At 46.4% G+C, this 10,605-nt stretch overlaps 1 protein-coding gene across 2 annotated transcripts in view; it reads right to left on the reverse strand.

The window, feature by feature from the left end:
• The window catches only part of HEMK1 (HemK methyltransferase family member 1), a 182,936-nt gene extending 172,963 nt beyond the window's left edge, over positions 1–9,973 (reverse strand). The window contains exon 1 of one of the 2 annotated variants that reach the window (XM_030207211.1): positions 9,775–9,973. The gene's annotated coding sequence lies outside the window, so the exon portion shown is untranslated. Of the gene's footprint in view, positions 1–9,669; positions 9,747–9,774 lie in introns of those variants that run through there. The other variant, XM_030207212.1, reaches the window with a different exon arrangement.
• Between the last annotated feature and the right edge of the window lie 632 nt (positions 9,974–10,605).

Here is a 10,605-nt window from a genome sequence, read left to right on the forward strand (position 1 = left end):
TTTTCCAGTTCTGTGATATATATTTCTTTCTTTTTTAATTCAGTTTTCAACAGCATTTTCTCAGTTATTACCCAAATGCAAACACAATTATTAATTAATAAGTTTTGGATGTTGCTGAATTCTATTATTTTGCCTCACTGTATTTCCAGTTTTGGTACAAGTCATCACAAGGACAAAATATATGAAAAACAATGGACTGCATTAGGGGCTTATAGCCCATTTAGTTATCTCTCTATATAAAAGGCACCACCAACGTTCTAAATGAAGCCTCCAGCCAGAAGTGTGAAGTGGTGTAGATATCCCGTTTCCCCATGAGTGTCTGCCCCACCCGCGCTCTCTCTGTAACACAGCTCCTGAGTCCTGACAAATATTAACAGTGAAGGAAAACACAGCAGGAATCCTGTATAATTACCAAACACTGCTCTCCGAAACTTGGAGCCCTCTCTCTGTAACACAGCACGAATCCTGACAAATACAAACAGTGAAAAACACAGCAGGAATCCTGTATAATTACCAAACACTGCTCTCCGAAACTGGGAGGGGGGAGGAAGGGGAGAGAGGGAGGAGACTCTCACTCTCTCTCTGTCACACACACACACTCGCACACTCACTCTCTCTCAAACGTGCACACTCTGATAAAAACCTTGCTAGCGCCCGTTTCATTTGCAGCAGAAACGGGCCTTTTTTACTAGTGTTTAAATAAATGAGAGATCTGCATGAAAGAAAATATTTATTTTTATTATTTTGACTTATAAAAACCACTTGTCCCTGAAACATGCTCGAAACAGAATAATCCATTTGTACAAAAGAGATGAGGTGAAGATGTGATTCCATGTGCCCCAATGAGAGTTTAATTTTACTTCCAATCTTTATAACACCAGGCTTCCCAGGGCAGATTACAGCAACAGTTAAGATGAACCCATCACTAAACAAGATATCCTCACTAAAATTTGGCGATGTAGTATTATATAGAAGTGTAGAAAAATGAGAACAAAATACAGCCTTTATTGGTGCTGTTTCCACCAGCTACAATAATTTTTGAAGCTGTTTTTAGTGATATTCAGTTTTGATTTCATGAGCACCCCGACATAATAACCCTTGATAAAATAGCCCCTGTAACAAAGTAGCTCTTTTCAAAAATAAAATGTATAGGCTATCCGAATGGAACAAAAATGAGAGGGAGAGGGAGATTAAAACAAGTGTAATCATCAATTAACATTTCTCCCCTCTTCCCATCCCTTCCCTTCATATGCAGCCTTCCCTCCTTCCTGTCCATTCCCTTCATATGCAGCACTCCCCCTTCAAATGTTTGTCTCCACCAATGATGCACTAGTCTCGCCCTCACTATCCAGCATTGCCCCCCTTGCTCCTCCCTCTACTATCACCCTCAGCCTTTCTTCCCCACCATTCAGTATTGCTGAGTTCCCCCCCCCCCCCAATCAAGCTTTGCCCTTTTGTCTCTTCCCTCCCCCAACTATCAACTTTGCCCCTCGGTCTCTCCCCCACTCGTCTCTCTCTCTTTCTTTCCTCCTATTTCCTGCCTCCAACATTACCCTCTCTTTCTTTCTCCCAGCCCCAACCAACAAAAACTGGGAGCTTACCCTTCCTCTTGCCTGTCTGCCCAAAACTGCTGTCTCCCCAATTCAGTGGTTGTCAATAAAGAGAAACTCTGCACACCGCTGATAGCGCTGCTGTTCCCGCCCCCTACGATACAATTTCATGTTCGGACAGGAACGGCAGTGCTGTCAGGAGTGATGCCTATGCTTTCGGAGTCGGCCAGGGATCAGTATTCATTGAAATCAGGAACAGTAAGTTTTCTTCGCAGCTTGTTCTACCCCTGTCGGGCTATTTTGTCAGGAGCCAAATTGTGGGCAGGCTTTTTTGTTGGGGCTATTTTGACCTAGTACCGATTGCAAGGAATGCTGTTATAAACTACTTTGCAAGCCTATATGGTAAATAGAGTTCTTCAAATAAATGCTTTTGATAGAAATGCTTAGCGTGAATTTAAGTCTGTAAATGTGGGATAAGCTCCTTAGGAATTAGCCTTTTCTGTGGAGATATGACATCAGCTGTCATTCCAAATCAGCCAAATACCCAATGTACCTGAACATATTTATTTAAAAAATTTATATACCACCTATAACTAGCTACTTTCAAAAATAAAAACACATTTATAATGAAGTAAAAGAATATACAGAATAAAACAAAAACAACATCACTCAGCAATAAAAAAAAAAAAGGTCCAGGCCACATGGGTTTAAAAAAAAAAAACAACACAGTCACAAACAGTTGCGTTTTGAAGAGTTTTCTAAATTGTGGTAAACTGCTACAATGATAAAGCTGGCCAAATACTGAATTCCAAAAGGAGATCTCCGCAGGAACAAGGCTGAAGCTCGTGTATCCGCATGGAGCAACTGCATCATGACATCAGTAGAGAGCCACATAGAAGTCTGACCTCAATGCACGACTCAGATGATAAATGTTCAAAGCTTGGAGCTAATAGTACCTGACAAATAATTATCAGCACGTTAAATTGCATTCTTTGTAAACCAGGAAGCCAATACAAATTGCTTGAGCACAGGTGAATGTAACTCACCTTGAGCTACTACTGAAAGGTGTGAGCAAAATTCAAATAAATTATAAAAAGCACTGTGGATTTTAGTTTCAGTTTTCAAATACAGGAAAGTCACTGCTTGTCCCTGGGATAACTAGCATGAATCATGCTACTATTTGGGATTCTGTCACATACTTGTGACAGGAGCTGGCCACTAATAGAAGCAGAATACTGGGCTAGATGGACCATTGGTCTGACCCAGTATGGCTATTCTTATGTTCTTATGTACCTGGGAAAAGTCCATTCTTTCACCAGGTGCTGTGGAGGACTTGCAGCCCTTCTGCATTTCCTCACAGCTGTATCTGGGGTGACTCCCAGGTCCACCCCAATCTTCCCAGGGCCCTCCTCGCTCCAAGTGCCAACGGTTTCCAGGTGCTTTTTGGCTAGGATCAGGCGACCCTCAGGGGGAGGAATGCTGGCTTCGGCCTAACCCCTGATAAGCCTTTCCTCAGCTAAGAGGTGTCCAGCTCTACCACCGGCAGCCTTTCAGGTGCTGTGGAGGACCTGCAGTTCATCTGCATATTCCTTAAAGCCTTCTCCGGGGTGACTCCCAGGTCCACTCTGTTCCACTCAGGGCCTCCGCTCTAGGTGCCGCTCGCCTAACGGCGCGCAGGGCATTTTTCTCTTTACATTTTATTTCCTCCCAGTTACTATTTATGTCTCCAGTACACTTTTTCTTCTTGGTACTGTCCCTTCCTAATCTGTTTCTCCATCTGAAACCACTGTACACTGCAGGAACACATTGACCACCCTCTGTATTCATCATCTCACCATCTCTTTATTCCTCTTCCTTTTCCTCAGCTCTCAACCTTCAACATTTCCTTCCTTCCATTCATCCATCTCCTTTCTATCTGAGTACATCTCGCCTTCGTCGCTGTCGTCATACTTCTCCTACTCTTCTCCGTACTCTCTTGCTCCTTCTCCTGTTCTCCGCTGAGGACATTAATCCCAAACCTGTTCCTCCACATCAGCTCTCATCCTATTTGTGCAGGTCTCACTGTGATATCTCCAATCTAATTTCTGTTCCTCTCCTCCCCACTCCTTCCCTGCCTTTCTCTTGTGCTCTGTGGAATGCCCGCTCTGTCTGTAACAAACTTTCCTACATCCATGACCTCTTTCTCTCTCATAATCTCCATCTGCTTGCCCTAACTGAAACTTGTCTTTACCCTGAAGACTCTGCTTCAGTCGTGGCCCTATGCCATGGAGGTTATCTTTTCTCCCAAACTTCTCGCCCGGTTGGCCGCGGAGGTGGTGTCGGGCTACTACTTTCACCCTCTTGTAGATTTCAACCTCCTCTTCCACCTCAGGCTCACTGCTTTTCTTCCTTCGAAGTCCACGCCATCTGTCTATTCGCTCCTCTGCCTCTTCGAGTAGCAGTCATTTATCGACCCCCTGATAAGTCCCTTTCTTCCTTTCTCACTGACTTTGATGCTTGGCTTTCCTTCTTTCTTGAACCTTCATCTCCTTCCCTCATTCTTGGGGATTTTAACATTCATGCTAATGATCCCTCTGACTCTTATGCTTTGCAGCTTCTTGCTTTAACATCCTCTTTCAATCTTCAACTGTGCTCCACTGCCCCCACTCACCAGAATGGCCACTGTCTTGATCTTATCCTCTTCTCAAACTGCTCACTCTCCAGTTTCTGTGCCTCAACTCTTCCCCACTCTGACCATCATTTGATAACTTTCACAATTAAACACCTTCCTCCCCAGTCCCGTCCAATCTTAACCAATACATTTAGGAATCTTCAGGCTATTGACCCTTCTACTCTGTCCTCCAATGTTTCAAATCTCCTCTCTACCACTATGTTATCTAAGTCTGTTAATGAGGCTGTCTCTTCCTATAATACTATTCTCTCCTCTGCTCTGGATACTCTCGCTCCTCCCATTCCCCGTTCTGTAAAACGTACCAAACCCCAGCCTTGGCTGACCTCTAGAATCCGCTACCTATGTTCCTGTGCCCGCTCTGCCGAACGCCTTTGGATGAAATCCTGTGCCCATGCTGACTTCATACATTTCAAATTCTTGCTGACCTCCTTCCAGTCTGCTCTTTTACTTGCCAAACAGGACTATTACATCCAGTTGACAAATTCTCTTGGCTCAAACCCTTGACGTCTCTTTGCCACACTGAACTCTCTCCTCAAAGTGCCTTCACCTCCAACTCCCCCTTCACTTTCTCCCCAGATTCTGGCTGAGTTCTTTAATGATAAAGTTCACAAGAATAAACTTGAATTCTCAACCAGGTCACCTCCGACTCTCCTTCCCTTAGTCCATTCTCTCAACCCTCCAACCCCTGCCTCCTTTTCTGAAATCACTGAAGAGGAAACTACACATCTTCTTTCCTCCTCAAAACTAACTACCTGTTCCTCTGATCCTATTCCCACCCATCTACTTAACACTATCTCTCCTACTGTCATCCCTTTTATCTGTCATATCCTCAACCTTTCACTGTCCACTGCGACTGTTCCTGATGCCTTCAAACATGCCGTAATCACACCACTCCTTAAAAAACCTTCACTGGACCCTACAGGTCCTTCCAACTATCGCCCCATTTCCCTCCTCCCTTTCCTATCCAAGATACTTGAACGTGCTGTTCACCGCCATTGCCTTGACTTTCTTTCATCTCAAGCTATTCTTGATTTTATTTATTGCATTTGTATCCCACATTTTCCCACCTTTTTGCGGGCTTCATTCAACTGAAAACAGCGCTTGCTAAAGTCTCCAATGATCTGTTCCTGGCCAGATCCAAAGGCCTCTATTCTATCCTCATCCTTCTCGATCTATCTGCTGCTTTTGACACTGTTGATCACAGCCTACTCCTTGATACGCTGTCCTCACTTGGATTTCAGGGCTCTGTTCTTTCCTGGTTTTCTTCTTATCTCTCCCAGCGTACCTTTAGTGTATACTCTAGTGGATCCTCCTCTACTTCTATCCCACTGTCAGTTGGTGTACCTCAGGGATCTGTCCTGGGACCTCTTCTCTTCTTCATCTATACCTCTTCCCTTGGTACTCTGGTCTCATCCCATGGTTTTCAATATCATCTTTATGCTGATGACTCCCAGATCTACCTCTCCACACCAGAAACCTCAGCCGAAATCCAGGCCAAAGTATCAGCCTGCCTGTCTGACATTGCTGCCTGGGTGTTTCAGCGGCATCTGAAACTAAACATGACTAAGACTGAGCTTCTCATCTTTCCCCCTAAACCAACCTCTCCTCCTCCACCATTCTCTATTTCTGTGGACAACACTCTCATCCTTCCTGTCTCATCAGCTCGTAACCTTGGGGTCATTTTCGACTCCTCCCTGTCCTTCTCTGCACATATTCAGCAGACTGCTAAAACCTGTCGTTTCTTTCTCTATAATAGCAGCAAAATTCGCCCTTTCCTTTCTGAGCACACTACCAGAACCCTCATTCACACTCTCATCACCTCTCGCTTAGACTATTGCAACTTGCTTCTCACAGGTTTCCCACTTAGCCATCTCTCTCCTCTTCAATCTGTTCAAAATTCTGCTGCACGACTAATATTCCGCCTTTGTCGTTATGCTCATATTAGCCCTCTCCTCAAGTCACTTCAGTGGCTTCCTATCCGTTTCCGCATACAGTTCAAACTCTTCTTATTGAGGAGTGCATTCACTCTGCAGCTCCTCAGTATCTCTCCACTCTCATCTCTCTCTACATTCCTCCCCGGGAACTCCGCTCACTGGGTAAATCAGTCTTATCTGCACCCTTCTCCTCCACTGCTAACTCCAGACTCCGTTCCTTTTATCTTGCTGCACCATATGCCTGGAATAGACTTCCTGAGCCGGTACGTCAAGCTCCGTCTCTGGCAGTCTTCAAATCTAAGCTAAAAGCCCACCTTATTGATGCAGCTTTTAACACTTAACCCTTATTCACTTGTTCAGAACCCTTATTTTATCATCCTCACTTTAATATTCCCTTATCTTTTATTTGTCCTGTCTGTCCTAATTAGATTGTAAGCTCTGTCGAGCAGGGACTGTCTCTTCATGTTCAAGTGTACAGCGCTGCGTACGTCTAGTAGCGCTTTAGAAATGATAAGAAGTAGTAGTAGTAGTCTATTTCCCACCTTCAACAGCACCTAGTAGGGCCAGGATCTGATTATGACACATCGTCAGGCTCGTTTTCGAAACAGATGGACGTCCAAAAAGTGATATAAATCGGCATTTGGACGTCCATCTCTCATAGACATCCAAATCGGTATAATTGAAACCCGATTTTAGATTTCTCTATCGGAAGTCCGTCGCAAGGATGTCCAAATCTCAAGGGGGCGTATCGGAGGCGTGGGCGTTCCTAAGACTTGGACGTCTTTGAGCCATAATGGAAAAAAGCAAAGACGTCCAGGACTAAAACTTGGACGGTTTCACCAGGACCTGTTTTTATTAAGAATAAGGCACAAAAAGGTGCCCAAAATGATCAGATGACCACTGGAGGGAATCGGAGATGACCACTGGAGGGAATCGGGGATGACCTCCCGTTACTCCCCCAGTGGTCACTAACCCTCTCCCACCCTCAAAAAACATCATTAAAAATATTACTTGCCAGCCTCAGATGTCATACTCAGGTCCATGACAGCGCATGCAGGTCCCTGGAGTAGTTTCGTAGTAAGTGCAGTGCACTTCAGACAGGTGGACCCAGGCCCATACCCCCCTACCTGTTACATTTGTGGAGGAAACAGCGAGCCCTCCAAAATCCACCAGAAACCCTCTGTACCCACATATAAGTGCCCCCTTTCAACTGTAAGGGCAATGGTAGTGGTGTACAGTTGGGGGTAGTGGAGTTTGGGGGGCTCAGCACACAAGGTAAGGGAGCTGTGTACCTGGGAGCATTTTAAGAAGTCCACTGCAGTGCCCCCTAGGGTGCCCGATTGCTGTCCTGGCATGTCAGAGGGACCAGTGTTCTACAAAACCACCACCGGCTCCGCCACCCAAAGCTTAGCCGAGATTGGGTGGCGGAGCTGGTGGTGGGAGGCGGGGCTGGTGGTTGGGAGGCGGGGCTAGTGCTCGGCAGACTTCTACGGTCTGTGCCCTGAAAATGACAGGGTAAGGTATACACAAAAAGTAGCATATATGAGTTTATCTTGTTGGGCAGACTGGATGGACCGTGCAGGTCTTTTTCTGTCGTCATCTACTATGTTACTTTGCTACAAATGCTGGCTCCTCCCATGTCCAAATGGCTTGCATTTGGATGTTTTAGACTTGGACGTCTTTGGTTTCGAAAACTGCCAAAAATCAAAGACATCCAAATCCACGGACGTCCAACTCCAAGGATGTCCATGGTATTTTCGAAACCAAAGACGGACGTCCATCTTTTTTCGAAAATGACCTTCTCCCTGCCTCCAAATGTGGACATTTTACAAACTTAGGTGGAGGCATCTTTTCAAAGCACTTAGACTTACAAAGTTAGGTGGGGAGTGTTTTCAAAGCACTTAGACATACAAAGTTAGGTGGGGGACTCTTTTCTAAGCACTTAAGAATTACAAAATTAGGTGGAGATGTCTTTTCAAAGCACTTAGACTTAGAAAGTTAGGTGGGGGCTTCTTTTGAAACCACTTAGAATAACAAAGTTCCATAGGTTACTATTCAGCTTATTTTCGAAAGAGATCGCAGGCCATCTTCTGACACAAATCAGGAGATGGCCGGCGATCTCCTGAATCCGGCCAAATCAGTATAATCGAAAGCCGATTTTGGCCAGCTTCAACTGCGTTCCGTTGCGGGGCCGGCGAAAGTTCAAGGGGGCGTGCCGGCACGGTAGCGAAGGCAGGACGGGGGCGTGCATTCAGATGGCGGCTTCGCCCGATAATGGAAAAAAGAAAGCTGGCCTTGACGAGAATTTGGTTCACTTTATTTGGTCTCTTTTTTTTCAGGTCCAAGTCCAAAAAAAGTGCCCGAACTGACCAGATGACCACCGGAGGGAATCAGGGATCACCTCCCATGACTCCCCCAGTTGTCACTAACCCCCTCCCACCCTCAAAAAAACAACTTTAAAAACTTTTTTTGCCAGCATCAAATGTCATACTCAGGTCCACCCCAGCAGTATACAGGTCCCTGGAGCAGTTGTGTTGGTGCAGTGGACTTCAGGCAGGCGGACCCAGGCCCACCCCCCCCTACCTGTTACACTTGTGGTGTCCAAAACCCACTGTACCCACATGTAGGTGCCCCCCTTCACCCCTTAGGGCTATGGTAGTGGTGTATAGTTGTGGGGAGTGGGTTTTGGGGGCTCAGCACCCAAGGTAAGGGAGCTATGCACCTGGGAGCTATTTTAATGGGTTTTTAAAAAAAACTTTTTAGAAGTGCCCCCAAGGGTGCCCAGTTGGTGTCCTGGCATGTGAGGGGGACCAGTGTACTACGAATCCTGGCCACTCCCACGACCAAATGCCTTGGATTTGGCAGGATTTGAGATCGCCGGCTTCGGTTTCCATTATGGGCAAAAACCGATGCCGGCCATCTCAGACATTTGGGTGGCCCCAACCGTATTATCGGTAAAAAAAAAAAATTGCCCGATTATGCCCCTCTCAGGGGCGTAGCCAGACAGCAGATTTTGGGTGGGCCTATGCAAGAAATGGGTGGGCACCAAATGTTCTCTCCCCCACCCCCACATCAAAAACAAATCTCAGCTGGTGGGAAAATGCTTCTCTCCAGTCTCCACCTTGGCAGTCTGCAGCAGGCATGCACTGAAAACTAAGCATGCGAAGGTGCCAGTATTGTGGAGAGCAGCATTTTCATTACCATGTGCTAGTGCTACTATTGGATGGGCCTGAGCCCTAAGTGGGTGGGCCCCAGCCGCCACTGGCCCCTCTATGAAACTTTGTAAGTCTAAGTGCTTTGCAAATGAACCCCATAGAGGCATATTTTCAAAGCACTTAGACTTACAAAGTTCCATTGGCGACTAAGAGGCATATTTTCAAAGCACTTAGCCTTCCAAAGTTCCACAGGTTTCTATGGCACTTTGGAAGGCTAAGTGCTTTGAAAATAGTGGTTTGAAAACGATCCCACAAGTCTCAAGCATGGAAGTTAAGAATTCGGTTGCCTTTACTCTCACACGATATACACAGCACTCGGGGACCAGTCTCCCCTCCCGTCCAACATGTGCGTGATGATTCAGCACCTCTTCCTCAAGCCCTTCATCCTACTGTCAAACACGTACCTGCTACAGTCCCGCCCGCAGCGTTCCTCCTCCGGCATAACAAACCGGAAACAGGAAGTTGCAACAGAGCAGAGTAGGACATCTAAGAAAGAAGACTGTGGGGGTCGACATTTCGCGGGCGATTTCAAAGAGAAGATGGAAGAAGAGAGCAGGAGCAGCAGCAGCAGCAGGGGGCTTCAGGGCATCCTGAGGGGGGAGTCTAAAAATAGTTCCTTTAGGGGCATGCAGAAACCCAAGAGGGTCGAGTGAGAACAGGAGACAGCATGACGTCAAAAAGTGGAAGCCAGTTAGGTTAGTCTGTTTCCCCTTCCTCACGCAGCCGTCGTTCTGCGTACACTCAAAGCAAAGCAAACGAACCCGTCGGCTGCTGCTGCACTTAATACTGTTTATTACTATTACTTAAAAGAAAGATGCTAAATAATGAGGGCAGAACTGCCTTCATGTAGAAGTCCAGAGTCAGTCTAAATGTGGTAGCATTTTCCGGTTCTGTGGGGTGTATGCATAGGAGCCAACTTTTCAAAATGATTGGGGTGTTTCTGAATTTTTTTTTTTTTTTTTTTTACAGGTGGTGCATTCCCCTCTCCCCCTCCTGCTCCTCCCCCTCTTCCCCATCTCCTCCTCCCTCGGTTCCTCCGAGTTCCAGTCCCTCCCTCCCTGTTCCAGGCCCGCCCTCCTCTCCTTCTGAGTTCCAGGCCCGCCCCCCTCCCCTTCCGAGTTCTGGGCCCCCTCCCTCCGAATTTTAAAGGTCATCTTACCGCGTCGGGGTTACGGCGGCAGCAGCAGTGAAAAGCGTGCAGGCTCGGGGCTTAGTTCAGCCTTCCCTTCTCTCTC

This window comes from Microcaecilia unicolor, chromosome 6 (assembly GCF_901765095.1).
Source record: "Microcaecilia unicolor chromosome 6, aMicUni1.1, whole genome shotgun sequence".
In the NCBI taxonomy this organism is placed as follows: Eukaryota; Metazoa; Chordata; class Amphibia; order Gymnophiona; family Siphonopidae; genus Microcaecilia; species Microcaecilia unicolor.